The sequence below is a fragment of the Saimiri boliviensis genome, chromosome 6 (assembly GCF_048565385.1).
Source record: "Saimiri boliviensis isolate mSaiBol1 chromosome 6, mSaiBol1.pri, whole genome shotgun sequence".
Lineage (NCBI taxonomy): Eukaryota > Metazoa > Chordata > Mammalia > Primates > Cebidae > Saimiri > Saimiri boliviensis.
The window spans coordinates 128,538,031-128,551,907 of NC_133454.1; the positions used below are offsets into that span (position 1 = coordinate 128,538,031).

At 56.3% G+C, this 13,877-nt stretch overlaps 1 long non-coding RNA gene across 1 annotated transcript; it reads left to right on the forward strand.

The window, feature by feature from the left end:
* The first annotated feature begins 532 nt into the window (after positions 1-532).
* On the forward strand, positions 533-3,381 carry LOC141584767 (uncharacterized). The gene is made up of 3 exons (XR_012517971.1): positions 533-969; positions 2,579-2,737; positions 3,308-3,381. It is a non-coding gene; the product is annotated as an uncharacterized LOC141584767 (long non-coding RNA).
* Positions 3,382-13,877: the final 10,496 nt, after the last annotated feature.

Here is a 13,877-nt window from a genome sequence, read left to right on the forward strand (position 1 = left end):
CGCCACCATTTCCTAAATGTCTGGGCATGAAGCCAGCAGGAGAGGCTGGCCCTGGGGAAAGGAAAACGGGTCCCTGCTGCAGGGTGGGCAGGCTGGGGGCCACTGTGGCTGCAGACAGCTGCTCAGCAGGCCCTTGGCAGGCTCCAGCTGAGTCACCCTGAGTCACCACTGTCACCTCCTACCATGCATTCTTTCATTCATACTGAGGCCACCTCCCTGAAATTTCACTGGGTAATCGCCAAGGGTGTGGAGGGTACTCAGGCCCGTCTGATGGGCCCCTGGCAGGGAGAGAGGGCTGGGCAAGATGACCTCCAGGAAGGTGTGGATGTCCTCTGAGTCCCTTCTAGTCCGGGGGCTCTCTGACCCTCACTGGGCTGGGTCCCCGGCAGAGGGGAGGGCTGGGTCCCTGTCTCCGTGAGGCCCCTCTACAGTCATTTGGAGCAACACTGGACCCCTCAGCTCACTGAGATTCATGGGGATGGGGAGGGGAAAGTGACTCACCTGCCCCCCTTGCCTGTGTCCTCAGCAGCCACACCCAGGCTAGGCTCTCCCCGAGAGGGCCCGTGGCCCCTGGAGCGGGCAGTCCTGCTCTGTGTCTGCCCCAGCACTTCCTCACTGTGTGGTGTGGGGCAGGCCATGCAAGGCTCCAGGTCTCTGTGTCCTCAGCTGCCGCCGGGGTGCTGCCAGGCACTGCCTCTGGGGATTCGCGTGGGCACCTGGTGCTCCTCTGTCCCTACTGGGGCCAGGGGGGGACCCACAGCCCTTTGACCTGCTGGGCTCACCTCTGGCAGGCCCTGAGTCCTAGCACCAGATGCCACCAGGAACGCAGTTCTGGGCCTGGGAGGTGAACCCCTCTCCAACTGGAAGCCTGGGCTACACTGAGAGCTTAGGGACCCAGGTGGTGATCACTGACTCCTGGGCTCCCAGCGGTGGAGAGAGAGAACCAGGTGCTGGCCTGGCCCCTATACGGTAGGTGCCAGGTAGGGCAGCGGCTGGGAGTCTGGCACGGGGCCCGGGAACCAGGTTGTGGCTGGTGGTCTCAGGGTCCAGGAGGCCCATTGGCCGGCCTCGGCAGGAACCTGGGACACAGGAAGCCAGCACTGAGCACCTTGCCCTTGCCATTCATTTCCCCACCCGCTAACTGTGGTCAACCTTCTGTGGTGGGCACTGAGGGTTTGTAAGCCAATGAAATGGATTTTGGTCCCTGCCCAAGGGGGTCTGTATTCTATTGAGGGGAGACGGAGGACAGGCAGTAACCATAGTCACTGGCTTGGCCTGCTGCAGAGGTGATCAGAACCGCGGTCAAGAGGAAGGAGTGCGAGGGAAGAGGGTGCTCTCTGAGAAGGGCTCTGGATGGGATCAGGAGGGGCAGGGCGAGCAGGGGCCAGGGGCATCTGGACGGTGGACCCTGCTGTGGAGTAGTAGGGAGGCCAGCAGAGGGTACCGAGGCGGGGGAGCGGCTGGATCCTACATGTGGGAAGTAAAAAAGTTCCTCTTTAAAATTTCCTTTCTTGTTAAAGAATAAATCATAAGTGTGCTAATAGCTCTTTGTGAAGCGCTATCCTATGTAGCTGTGAGACACGCGTGCTGACAGGCACATAGTACATTCTGTGTCCTTGTACTTTCACCAAGATATCTGTGCTGAAGGTGCTCACAGGCATGGCCCAGCTCTCCATGGCTTTTACCTGTTTAGAAAAGTTTTAAGTTGTAGCCAATCGGGTTTTAGTTTCCTTTGTGAGGTCTGGCTCCAGCCAACGGAGATCAGACACAGCAGTAAGGACGACCCCAAATGCGTGAGGGATGAATTTGTGTGTTTGCCTTTGTTCATTGTATTCTCATGGCAAGATGGCTAGCGAGGGTGCCCTTCCTGCGGTCCAGGAAGTAAAAACTGCATTGCTAGAAGATTCTTTGTCACAGGGCTGATTTTTCTCTGTGGCACCGAACATCAGTTTCTAACACTGCACAACCTCCAGTGGGCTGACATGGCACCAGGTTTCTGGGACGGCCCCACGTGCTCTAGTGTGGCTATTTTCTTTTTTGAGGCAGAATCTCGCTCTATCACCAGACTGGAGTGCAGTGGCACGATCTCAGCTCACTGCAACCTCCACCTCCCAGGTTCAAGCAATTCTCCTGCCTCAGCCTCCTGAGCAGCTGGGACTATAGTCCCCCACCATCACACCTGGATAATTTTTTTTGTTTTTTATTTTGTATTTTAGTGGAGACTGGGTTTCACCGGGTTGCCCAGGCTAGTCACAAACTCCTGAGCTCAGGCAATATGCCCGCCTTGGCCTTCCAAAGTGCTGGGATTACAGGTGTAAGCCATCATGCCCAGCCTCTAGTGTGACTTTTAAGGGGTCTCCTTCTCCTCTCAAAGGGCAAGTTCGTTGATCCCACCCTTGTAGGATTTTTTAAGGCCGTTGGCTTTTACTTGAATGAACTGGAGAGCAGGGGAAGGATGGGTCCGACCCAGGATGCTGAAATCATGCTCTGGCTGCCGGATTAAGAAGGGACTGGGGGATGGGGTCAAGGGCAGATTTATGGTCTGTGATCTTCATGTTTATTTTCTGCTGCCCCTCAGCAATGGGGACACAGAAATGGGGCAGAAAAGTTCTTCCTCAGAGATTGCCTGTTGGAGGAAGGACACACAAAGGCTGATGCACACCATGAAGCTTGAAGAGGGAGCAGCCAAGTTGGGGAGGAAATCCAGGAAGGCTTCCTGAAGGAGGGAGTGTTCGAGGTGAGTTGTGAAAGCTGAGCAGCAGGTTCCCCAGGCAGAGAGTCAGGAAGAGGGGAAGGCAAACATTCAGGTGTAGAAACAAAACACCAAGCCCTCCACTTCATTCATTCATTCATTCATTCATCTACTCATTCATTCTCTACTTACTTCTTGTATGCACTGTTTACCTGGCACTAAGCTGGCCCTGGAGAAATACTAATCCAACTCCTCACCCACTCTGTGGCACTTGTCCAAAGACGGGGTGGCCGTGGCCAGAAAGCCATCCTGGTTTAGCAGCCTTGCAAGCATCCCTCCCTCCGTGAAACCCTGTGTCCCAACAAGGCTACATTTGTTTGGTATTTGAAATTCCACTAATTTTTTTGTGTCTTTGCATTAATGATTCCTCTTTAAACATCAAAGGGACCCGTAGGGCATTTTGACTCCTAACCGTTTTGTACGAGAAGCGGCTGATCATTATCCCACGGCTCCAATGATAGGCTGCAGTCAGCTGGGATTCCCAAGATTACAAAAGGAAATTCAGCTAATTATAGTTTGATAGAAATTATAGTTCCGCCGATTCCTGATTGACAGGGTGGACTGGCATGAATCGCTGTGCTCTTTGATAAGATTTTATGAATCTCCACTTTGGGAGGCCGAGGCAGGTGGATCACAAGGTCAAGAGATCGAGACCATCCTGGTCAACATGGTGAAACCCCATCTCTACTAAAGATACAAAAAATTAACTGGGCATGGTGGCGCGTGCCTGTAATCCCAGCTACTCAGGAGGCTGAGGCAGGAGAATTGCCTGAACCCAGGAGGCGGAGGTTGCGGTGAGCCGAGATCGCGCCATTGCACTCCAGCCTGGGTAACAAGAGCGAAACTCCGTCTCAAAAAAAAAAAATAAATAAATAAATAAAAAAGATGTTATGAATCTCTCGCAGGAATCTCACAAGTGGCTCATTGCAGGAGAAATTTCCATTATGTCTCTCTCCCATGAAGAACCTGCTCATATTATGCCTGGCATAAATGGAGGGTCTGGAGCATGAGGGTGTAAGAACAGAGGCCTGGGGGTCGGGAATCTTGGGTCTGTACACAGCCAGTAGCTTGCTGCGCTCCCTTGCCTCTCGGGGCCTTCATCAGAAGGGAGGCGGTGTGGTACTTTAATTAAGAGCAGGAGTTCTGGGCTCAGGCTTTCTAGCTACGTGTCTCTGGCAACCTCCCTGATATTCAGTGTCTTCCTCTGTAACATGGAAATAATGATACCAATGATTTCCCCCACATGGGCGGATCACTTGAGGTCGGGAGTTCGAGACTTGCCTGACCGACATGGTGAAACCCCATCTTTACTAAAAATACAAAAATTAGTCGGGTGTGGTGGCATGCACCTGTAATCCCAGCTTCTCAGGAGGTTGAGGCAGGAGAATAGCTTGAACCTGAGGGGGTGGAGGTTGTAGTGAGCTGGGATTGTGCCACTGCACTCCGGTCTGGGCGACAGAGTGAGACTCCATTTCAAAAAAAAGAAAAGAGTTCAAGGGGCTACTATATGTGAGCTAATATAAATAAGCTAAGATCTGGGGCAGATGCAGAGCAGTGGGAGAGTGGGAGAGCTGAAAAGGTACCGGTGTTTGATCAGGAAGTGGCCCTCTTGAAAGCAGGGGACAGCCAGGCCACACACAGAAGCTGCAGACGCCTTCTGCAGTCCCACATAAAGCAGTGCGCTGCGCTGCCCAGGGCAGAGACAGAGGCAGAGACAGAGGCAGAGTCGCGTCTCGCAGATGGGCAGGTGGAGGCGTGGGGAGGCTCTGGGGCATGTGCCTGGTGACACGGGGGGCAGAGGAGAGATCTCCAGTGTTCTTGTTCCCGGCACTGCCCCCGGAGACCTCTCGGTGTGGACCTTGCCCGGAAGAGCACATGACCTTGTGAGTTACGTTGGCTTTGCAGAAAGCTGGACTCACGGCAGCGCCCCCGAGGCCTTCTCAGTTCCCATAGAAGGGACGCTCTCTCCTTTCTGGAAAAGCCCCACTAACAAACGTGGGGGACACTGAGGCCCTGGGTAGTAAGGGACCTGGCCCAAAGGCACAGGGTTGGGTGCCGCGGGATGGCCAGGAGCTCGAGTCTCCTTCCTTCACACACACCAGTAGGTGCAGAGCGCTGGCACCTGGCTCGAGAAGTCTCCTTCGCTTTGCTGCGGGGAAATTGACGACAGCAGGTGTCCCCAAACTACGGCCTGCCAGCCGCATGCGGCCCCCTGAGGCCATTTTTCTGTCCCCCGCCGCACTTCAGAAAGGGGCACCTCTCTCACTGGTGGTCAGTGAGAGGAGCACAGTATGTGGCGGCCCTCCAACGGTCTGAGGGACAGTGAACTGGCCCCCTGTGTAAAAAGTTTGGGGACACCTGGACTACAGAGTCCAGGGCTCATAAAAGAAGCCAGCTGAGTACGAACGTACTGCTTCCGAAGCCGGTGGGCCTCTGGCTCCTCACGGTGGCCCCCTCAGCCAGGCCAACAGGCCGTGACTCCTACCCCGGGTCTGCCCCGAGAGATCCATTGCTGTCCACAACGTGCCCGCCCCGCCGCCTTGTTCAGCACTCTAAGCTCCAGTGACCATTGACCGGCCGAGGTAAGGGCCATCTCTGCTCCCTCCATTCCCCAATGCGCCCGAGGCCCTGTGCGCCTGCCCCATGATGGGGGCTGGGGTCCCCAAGAGCAATATGAACCCAGCTCTTGTCTTGGGAGCCCTGGCAGCATCTCCCAAGTCACCCTAATGGCCAAGCTGTTGTAGCCTATGTTTGCCCTGAAGGAGAAAGAATCAGATTGAAAACAGAGCAGGTGGCAGTGGGAAAGTGAAGACTGAGGACCTTCCAGGATCTGCAATGCCCTCACGTCCTCCCTCTGGGGTCCGGTGTCCCCTCCTCTCCTCCTGTGTGGGAGCGGCCTCTCTGGGTCTTGATTCATCCTCTGTAAAGTGCAGTGACCAATGGTTGCCATGCAGGGCAGGCTTGCCAGGGTGCACTGTGGTGCCCACACCACACAGCGGGCAGTCCGTGAATACCACCTGCTGTCTTTGCTGCTCACGGTGAGTCTTGTCTAGGGCAGTGCAGGCCTCCCTCACATCACCCTTCCTTGGCCCGAACCTCAGAACTTATGACTTGGTTTCCCCTTCCCATTGTCTTTGCCCAGTGCCCGTGGAAAGGGACCGGCACATGGGCAGGCGGCTCTTTGAAGGTCACACGTCTGCACTTTGATGGAGACAACAGTGGCCTTCGCCTGCCAAGCAGGGTAGCTCTCTAGCAACTCTGGGCACCGTCGCTGTGAGGGTAGGGCATTGCTGGGAGACAGTGCCAGCTCCCACAGAACCGTGACGAGGTGTGGAAACTGAGGCTCAGGGAACTGGTTTGCCCTCTCTGTACTCCAGGGTGTTCTGGGGCAGACCTGTGCCTGTGATCCTGGGGTCCAAGTTGGCCCTGAAGCCCATGTGGATGGCGGAACAGCCCAGATGAGCACTGGGGCCAGAGCTGGGGCCAGCTCTCGGTGGGGGGATGCTGCTGCAGGCCTCGTGCTAACCACTGAGACTCCCACCCCACCTTCGCTGATCCTTTCACCCCGGCCGCCGGGGGAGGCTCCAGGTCCTGCCCAGCCAGGCCCAGGAGGGGTTGGGACGGGCAAAGCAGGAGGTGGGACAGGGAGCTTCCTCTGTTTCTCCCGTGGGGATCACAAGCTCCCCAAATTGTCCAAGTCGGCTTTCGTGTCCCAGCTGAGAAGCCACCTCTTCCGAGAGGTCCACACGCATCGTCCTGGCCAGGAAGAGGGTCTCCCACACCTTCTCTGCCTCAGCCGTGGTCCTTGATATCACAGCTTGCAGATTTGCTATTTTAATCCGTTCCTGGCCAAACACACTCCTCTCACACCCGAGTGCACAGTTGGCGCCAGGAGCACCGCAAAGCGTTTGATGTCCCCACACCCCATCTGCACGGCATTCAGACCCTGACCTCTCCATGCCACCGCCCCTGTCCCCTCTGGCCCAGGCTGTCCTGACTCACCGCAGCGGCCTCTCTATGGCCCTTGGTCTGCGAGCATCTGAGCCTCAGCTCTGCTCTCCCTGTGCTCACCCTCCAAGGCTCACCTCAGAGGCAGCAGCAGAGTCCTCCGCGGGCCTCCTCCTACCTCATCTCGCCTTCCCGGCCTCGTTCCTCCGCTGCAGCCACGATGGCCTCCCTGCGGCTGCTCACATTGCGGGCAGCCGATACCCCAGGCCTTTGCCCTGGCTGGCCCTCTGCCTGCGATGCTCTTTCCCAGACACCCATGTGATTTGCTTCCTCCTCTTCTTCAAGCTTTTGCTCAAATGAGGGCCTGCACAGCCAGCCTCCCCGGCCCCCTATTTATAGTTGCCCCCCAATATTTCAGGGAACTTGGCGCCATCTGACACGCTGGACCTCTGTCCATGAGCGGGCCAGCTTCTGGGTGGCAGGGATTTGGGCTGTGCGCTCCCCGCTCTCGCCCCATGTCTGGCACATCGCAGGAGTGCCATCACGTGGTGTTGGGTGAAGGCAGGAGTGGCTCTGCGGGCTGGGTCATGCCACCTCTGCATTATATATGCCCAGAGGCTGCAGCCCTGAGGCCCACTTGAGGCCGCCTGGCTCTTACTCCTGTGGATCTGAACCCAGCCCAGCTTTACAAAGCCTCCCACTGCCCACCAGGCAGCACCCAGGATTCCAGCTGCTCTGGGGATGCCCAGGGAGGAGGAGGTGGGGGGGCATTTTCGGGAAGAGGTACCTGGGCTGTGATGGGTGGGAACTCAGCTTCCCTGGGGTTCGGGTGTGGGAGGACCTTTCCGGGAGGGGGAACAGCTCGTGCAAACATGGCTGACTTGCAGGTGGGGGCAGATTTGGCAATGGCCGCCTCGGGCCTGATTGGAGGTCTCATGGGGGTGGGTGGCCTTGGGGCCCCTAGGCAGGGCCTGGAGGAGGCAGAGGGTGTGTGTGGGGTCTGATGGGTCATTCGGAGGGGCCTGAAGTGTTTGGGAGCAGAAGGTAGCGCTGTCAGGGTCCTGTTTGAAAGACCCCTCTTCCGATAGGTGGAGGGAAGGTCGCCGGGCGAGTTGGGGGTGGCGGTAGTTACCTGGGGAGAAGCCAGCGTGGGGCGGGAGGTGCAAGGCGGATGTGAGAGCTCAGGGAGGGAGATCCAGTGCACTCGGCGACCCAGGTCTCAGCGTGTCCCACGTTTGCAGCCAGGGCTACTGGAAGGAGGAGAGGGAAGTGGGCGAAGGAAGGAAAAGAGGTGGGCTCCTTTTGGGGTGCACTGAGGTTGAGCTGCTTGCGAGACTTCCACGGGTGAGGCAGAGGCCTTGGGCTGCTGGGTTGGCAGCTCCAGGCTCAGGGGAGATCTTGGCCGGAGGAAAAGATCTGGGGGTCCTAGTGCTCACATAGTAACTTCTGGATGGGGGCAAGGTCCCCCCAAAGGCAGGTGTCTGGGGGAGAGAGGGCTATGGCCTCCACTCCAGGCCCAGCCAGCCTCTAGCACGCCCTCCCGCCCACAGCACCTGCCGCTCAGGGCCACAGAGGGCTGCTGGCATCTGGCTCGCTGGGAGCGCTCTAGGGGTGCTCCGCCTGCTGCTGGCGATATCACAGACTTGGCGACCGGGACAGGATTGCTATTATTTTTCACCAGAAAAAAAATGTGTGGATTTTGGGTTCTTGTTGATGATTCTGGAGGCAAACAGCTGAGAGGATGTGTGTTTTCAAGGGAACATTCCTCGTCGGACTCTGTCCACTCTGTGTCCTCTCAAAAGCACAGGGAGGGCTGGGAAGTGCCTCGGACTCGTGGGAGTGGGAGACGGAGGCCAGTCCCAGATCCGTGTGTGGCTCTCTGTGTGATCCCATGAAGAGAGGAGCAGCAGTGACTCTCCTGTCAAATGCGCCCAGCCAAACATGCCCTCAACCAAGCAGATGGCCTCCCTGCCCCCATCCTGGTCCTCCACGGGCTGTCCTCACCTCAGGGAAGGGGGCCACGCCTCACACACAGGTGTCATGCGTCCTTATGGGAATCCTGTCCCTTGTATCTCTTGAATCAGGCTCTTACGTTCTTTCGTTTCCTTCCACCGTCAGGACCTTCTTTCACGACTCTCAAATCCGCCTCCTCTGTGTCTCCGCTACCCCACGTTCCCCTCTGACTTCGGCTCTGCACGGTATGAGCAGGTGCCCTCGGTCCAGCCAGTGCGGGCCCTGTGCCCATCGGCATGAGTGCTTCTAAGTCTCGTTCTGGCTCTCAGCCCGGCCCCTCCCGATCGCCTTGTGTCTTCTCACGGCACGTGGGGAGAAGACGGGGATGACCGGACTAAGGCCACAGAGACGAGGCCATTGTCCCTGCACTCCAGGGATCTGAGCCCGTGGGCCCCTGACCTGAGTGGAGTGTTGAAAGGGACCCTAGGGAAAGGCTCCAAGAGGTGGGTACATCAGAACTGGGTCTCGAGATGTGGGTGTCCAGGCCACGGGGGTGGGACAGGACATGCAGGCAGAGAAACCAGGTGCCGCCTCGGCCTGGGTGCAAGCTGTTGTCTCTCTGTCAGCTCCAGGACCATGCAGAGCTTGGGAAGAAATGAATAGTTGTCTTGGATGTGACATCAGCGTTCGGTGAGTGCCTCCTGTGTGCCAGACCCGGGGCGATGCATGAGCTCGCCAGTTGTCCCAGCAACCTGGGTTAGTCCCAGTCTGCAGACGTGGAGGTGGAAGCTCAGAAAGGTTCAGACACTTGCTCGAGGCCACACAGTGAGGGGGTAATACCAGGCCACCGGCTCCAGATCCCAGGCAGGGATGGGGGAGGTGGGGAGTTCTGAGCCAGCGGGGGGGCCTGGCTGCTGCTGGTAGGGTGGGCATGGAGGTCCCGGGCTCGCTCTTGGCCACGCCGAGTGATCCTCTCCCCTGGCTGTGGCTCTAGTACCAACAAGTGTTTCTGTTGACGCTACAGCTCCCACCCTTCAATGGCTCTGGGATGAAGCCGCCTTGGGCTCCTCACTTTGCGGCAGGAGCGTGGCTGCTCCCTGCCATTGACTAGGCCTCCCACTGGGGCCTCCTGCCCACCACCTCCCCGAGCCTGTGGCAAGCCTGTGAGTCAGGGTACCCATTTCACAGCGGGAACACAGAAAGCCCTTGAAACCAGGTGACTTTCCCAGCACAGAGAGTGTCCAGGGCTAGAAGCCAGCTCTGTCTCGGTCCAGCCACCTGCAGAGTCCAGCCACCTGCACAGTGACCCACGCGGAGAGTTGCCGGCCCTTGCTGAGTCATCCTGTCTCCCATTTACACCCTTTCCCATAAGTCATAGGATCCTCCAGGCGACCCAGTGATGCAGGGCACGGTCACTTTCCCCTCCTACAGACCTGGAAACTGAGTCACAAAAAGCAACCTGCTTTCCCAGATTCTACTGCTCTGCTAGGTGGAGGCTAAGATGGTGTGTGAACCCGGGACGCTGCTCTGAAGATCTCCACGCCACACCGCGGACAGGAAATAAGAGCTGGGAGAATTCTGCCTTCAGGTGCTGCATTTTCCAAGAAGCCAGGAGGAACGAACCTAACATTTATTGAGCACCTACTATGTGCGGGCTGATCTCATAGCATTACTTTGCAAAGTGAATGTTCTTCATCTTATCTTATAGAAGAGGAAATGAGACTCAAGGAAGGAATGTTGACTTGCTCCAGGCCACCTCACTAGTGAGGATGGGAGGAGAGGCAAGATTCGCCCCAGCCTGGAACCCCAGATCCCCCTGCCCTGTCCCCTGCTCCAAGCCTGGCCCTTCTAGGGAGGGTGGCTCTCACTAGCAGGTCAGCCTCCTTCCTTCTCCCTCCTTCCCGCCTCGGGAGAATTAAGTGGTAAACGTTTTCAAAGTCAACTGTCAAAAGAAAATGGTTAGAGGAAGGAAATCTGCGATCAGGAGCTTCAGAGTAATTTTCATCGTGTGGTTTGAGCTCGACTGTAAACACTCAGGAAGGAGAGAACGAGGCTGTTTCCCCCCGGCTGGTTTCCTGCCAACTCTGCTGAGTCCCAGAACCGGGTGGGCTCTGGGGGAAGGCCCCAGCAGGGAGGCTGGTGGGCGGCCAGCCTCGGACTGGGGAGGTGCTGGGGGCTGTGGGGCGCTCTCATTCCCAAGAGAAGCGTCTTCCAGCAGAATGTGGCGGCATTACAGAAAGGAAATATTAACATTATAATTATAATTCTGTTTATTTAATTAAGTTATTAAACAGGCCCAGCCTGGGGCGGGGCAGGGGGGAGAAAAAAAAAAAAACCCATAGTTTCATTCTAATTGTTTCTCCCAGGATGTAATTAGAGCTTTATAGAAGGAGTCAGAGCCAGAGAAGGCAGAGGGCTCTGCCAGGCTGGGTCCAGGCCTGGTGTGCAGCCCCTGGCAGGCTGGGCCTGGGGGAGCCGAAGGTGGAGGCTGGCTGTGGGAATGCAGCCTCTGTGAGGGCAGGGACCTGGGTCTGTGTCCCCATGCCTGGCATGTACTAGGTGCTCAAGAAATAGTTGTGGATTGATTGCCTAGTGGGCAATGAGCAAGCAGAAGGGGCTCGGGGAGTGACTTTCTCAGCCCTAAAGACGTTTAGCAGATGATTTTTCTAGAAGAGATGCAGCAGCCTCTTCCTGGGGCTGCTCTTGGCCAACACTTCCGCTCTGGCCTCCCTGGTGGTCCACCCTGGCTTGCAGGTGACCATGCTGGGCGGCTTGTCTTAGATTGGGACCTTCACCTCTTCCTTCTGTGCCCTGGTCACTGTTGGCTGACCCCTGGGGTAGAGCCAACAAATGTCACCAGCTCCCAGGCTCCCATGTGGAGGAGACTGTCCCCTGTGCATCCCAAAGGGACAGGAGTATGAGGGCCCCAGAGGGTTCAGGAGGCTAAAGCCCCCGCTCCAGGTCCCCCAGTGTGAGGAGTCCTTTCTAGGACCCTGCGCCAGGCCCAGCAGAGCCTCTCCTGAGGGGGTCCAGGGAGGCACCGGCCCTGAGCAGCCTCCAGATCCGGTCCTGTGCCCCCCGGGCTGACAGCTGCCCGCAGGCTCCATGCAGAACCTCCCGTCAGACGGGAAGTGTCTTGTTCCAGCTGGCACGGCCTTATCGAACAGTCCTGGCTTTGTAAGCGTGGACAGCTGCGGGGAGAGGAGCTGGCTCCGGGGAGGGGTGGGGGCCGGGTCGGGGGCTAGATTGGGGAAGCTGAGGAGGGGGGAGGTCAAAGCCAACAGCATCTGCAAGTGGGTGGAGGGCCATGAAGGTTTGGCTTAGGGGGCACTCCCCGGAAATATGAGCCCCTAAACAGGATGATGGGATGTGAGGCCAAATTGGAGAATGACCATGAAAGAGAGAGAAATGTGTGTGGGGAAGATGGGAGGGGCTGGGTCTGACCTCCAGAGCCCTTGCTCAGCCCTGGCACAGTCAAGAAGCTGTCTTCATATGGGCCACAGAGGCACCACACAACCAACAACTTCAGAGAGATGGGAGGGCTTCTATGTGCCACCCACCCACCCATCCACCCACACATCCATCCATCCATCCACTCACGCATCTGCCTGTCAATCCATCCATCCATCCATCCATCCATCCATCCATCCACCCACCCATTTACTCACCCATTCACCCACTCATCCACCCACACATCCATCCATCCATTCATCTACCCACCCATCCATCCACCCAATCATCCACCCACTCATTTGTCTATCCATCCATCCATCCATCCACCCACCCATTTACTCACCCATTCACCCACTCAACCACCCACACATCCATCCATCCACTCACCCATCCCCCTGTCAATCCATCCATCCATCCATCCATCCATCCATCCATCCACCCACCCATCCATCCATCCAACCAGCCATCCATCCACCCACCCATTTACTCACTCATTCACCCACTCATCCACCCACACATCCATCCATCCATTCATCTACCCACCCATCCATCCACCCAATCATCCACCCACTCATTCTCCCATCCGTCCATCCATCCATCCACCCACCCATCCATTTGCCCACCCATCCACCCACTCATCCACCCACCCATCCATCCACTCATTTGTCTATCCATCCATCCATCCATCCACCTGTCAATCCATCCATCCATCCACTCACCCATCCACCTGTCAATCCATCCATCCATCCAACCATCCATCCATCCACCCACCCATTCACCCACTCATCCACCCACACATCCATCAATCCATCCACCCAATCATCACCCACTCATTCTCCCGTCCATCCGTCCACCTACCCACCCATCTGTCAATCCATCCATCCATCCTTCATCCATCCATCCATCCACTCACCCACCCATCCACCTTCCCATACACTCATCCATCCACCCTTCCTTGTACCTATCCATCTACTGGTATATCTATCCATCGATCCATCCATCTTTCCTTCCTTCCTTCCTTCCATTCACCCATCAATCCTCTAATTCATCCGTCCATCCATTCATCCACTCAACCATCCATTCTTCCATCCATCCAATATTTTTACAAGGCTTGCAGTAGGCCACCTCTTTTACTGGCCTCCAAAGACCCAGAAAATAATCAAATTGTCTCTGCCCTATTGGGCATATATACACACTCCCATTGTGTATATATGAACAGCAAAGGCAAGGGAGACAGAAGACAAATAAATCCCCATGATGGTTCAGGAAACTTCTATACCATTTACCCTAAGCCTCAGTTTCTCATCTGAAAAGTGGGGATAAGGTAATGCAATGGTGAACTGCTGTGGTGTTAGATGAGATAATAGACAAGGTATTTGTTACTGTGCCTGGCATGGAAGGTGTTAACTAACTGTTATGATTATTATTAGCATCACTATTTCCATCATTATTCTCTCTGTCTGAAGAGAATGGGAGAATGGGAGGTTGGGAGTGGGCAGTTTAGGGAAGGCTTCTCAAGTGGGAGTCATTTGGATTGGGTGTTGAAGGATGAGTAGGAGTTCACTGGACACTAGTCTTGTGCTTCCCCACTAGCAGTCTGCATTCATGCTACACTCATCCCTGCCTCAGCATCATACTTCTCACCCTCACTCCTCCTCCCCAGGGCCCCCTTCCTCTCAGTCCAGCTCTAGCCCTAGCTCCCAAGGAAGACTTCTTTCCTACTCCAGGCATTATCTTGCTCCTTCCACTTGTCTTGTGGCTCAAAGATCAC